The sequence below is a fragment of the Crocuta crocuta genome, unplaced genomic scaffold (assembly GCF_008692635.1).
Source record: "Crocuta crocuta isolate KB4526 unplaced genomic scaffold, BGI_CrCroc_1.0 scaffold273, whole genome shotgun sequence".
In the NCBI taxonomy this organism is placed as follows: Eukaryota; Metazoa; Chordata; class Mammalia; order Carnivora; family Hyaenidae; genus Crocuta; species Crocuta crocuta.
Window position 1 is genome coordinate 6656075 of NW_027529425.1, and position 1877 is coordinate 6657951.

At 55.7% G+C, this 1877-nt stretch overlaps 1 long non-coding RNA gene across 1 annotated transcript; it reads right to left on the minus strand.

Annotated features, from left to right (window-relative positions):
* Positions 1-324: 324 nt before the first annotated feature.
* Positions 325-1272, minus strand: LOC144227081 (uncharacterized). The gene is made up of 2 exons (XR_013333853.1): positions 765-1272; positions 325-679 (listed from the first exon to the last, which is right to left on the minus strand). It is a non-coding gene; the product is annotated as an uncharacterized LOC144227081 (long non-coding RNA).
* Between the last annotated feature and the right edge of the window lie 605 nt (positions 1273-1877).

The window sequence follows — 1877 nt, forward strand, 5'->3', positions numbered from 1 at the left end:
ACAGTCAGGGTCGGGCACAGTGTGGAAACTTGCATGCATCTTGGGCAGGAATGGAGAACAGTGCAGCTGCTTTGGAAAACAGTGTGGCAGTGCTTAAGATGTTAATGTTTATTTCTGGTGGGGGGGTGGGCAGAGAGAGAGGAAGACACAGAATCCGAAGCAGCTCCAAGCTCTGAGCTGTCAGCACAGAGCCTGATGCAGGGCTCGAACCCACAAACCGTGAGATCATGACCTGAGCTGAGATGGGACACTTAACCAACTGAGCCCCCCAGGTACCCCACCAATACACCCTTTAAATATGTGAAGTCAATGAGACATCAATAAAACTGTCAAGAAAATTAAAAATACACAGGTTTGGGTTCAGCCAGTGTGGGGTGGCCCGAGACTCTGTGTTTGTAGCCTGCCCCCAGGCCCAGCCTGCACCGCCCACGCTCGGGCCCTGTGCCCTGCCCAGTATCCTTGCCAGCACACCCACTCAACCTCGGTCCAGCCCATGCTCAAGGGGTCTCCGATTGTCTCTTTGGCCTCCCTTGGCCGGGAATCAGTCTTCCTTTGTCTTTCGAGGAATCGACATTTCAAACAGTCCAGGCAAGTCACCGGTCAAACACCCCTCCTTCCACGTGGGCCTGCATCCTGTGTGATGTTTCTTCCTGACGTGGGCCAGGGGCTGAGGGGACTCCTGTGACACAGGCAGGGGCTGGAGTCACAGTGGGCAGATGCCCAGCGCAGTGGGGACGCCCTCCCCCTCACACCCTGTGTCTTACGTTATTGGTGATTCTCGCTCCAATCAATGGTTTCTATGGGGCAGCCAAAGGTGAATTCTGGAATTCCATATTCTTTCTCCGTGTGTTGTCTTCCGGAAGGGCCTCCCTCCCCCTGTATTTGTGCACGTGTTCCGCCAGTAACTGCGGAACGAGGTCCGGCCCTCTGGGGCGTCTGAGAGCAGGGGGTGCCCCCGTCCCTGCACCCCCTCCTCCAGAACTGACCAGGAGGGAGAACCATAAGTTGGAAGGCACGGGGTGCCTGCGGGTGATGGCCCCGCCCACAGCTGGGGGCCCTGCAGACGCACACAAGCCCAGGCGGCAACGTCCTAGTCCATCTCACAGGTGGGACGTGGGCTCGGAGGGACAGTGCCCAGGTCAGGGCTACCGGGCAGTGGAGCAGGAGGGCGAGGCACGCAGAACTTTCTGGCAGGAGGGAGCGCTCTGCACCGCCTGGCCAACAGCAGCGCCACATGAGCCTGCGGACTCATTCAAAAAGCAGAAAGAAACAGTGACGTTAATTTCAATACTACATTGTATCAACTCAGTGTGCTGAAACATTACTGTTTAACACCTAGTCACCGTGGAAATCATTAGTGAGATAGTGTAGTTTTCTCCCCAGACGCTCTTCTCTTCCAAACTTGACGCATATTTCACATGCACTCTCACCTGTTTGGACCAGCCACGCTTCCAGCGCTTGGTGGCCTGCGTGACTCCGGCAGGGTCATCCCGTCTGGACCATGGTGATGCCTCAGGAGTGTATACAGTTGTCAAAACTCATCGGATGGTATGCTTAAAGTGGGAGCACTCTACAGAGTATAAATTATACTTCAATACAATCGATTAACTGTAGCATTAAATAAAATGGATTGATTTTGATTAAATAGGAAATTGATTAAATTTTAGAGCCCAGGAGCCTTTGAGAGGCAGGTGGACAGGGAGCGCTACAGAGCAGGCAGGTGGCGGCACCACGGGTCTGAGCCGCCGGGGCTTCCCACCATCGGAGGCGTGGGCAGAGCATGGACACGGGTTTAATTAACGGGCCCGGCTACCCACACCTCCAGCGGAGGCCAGGCGGCCAGCATGCGGCCGGGGAGGGGCCGCTGCCTCACCTGC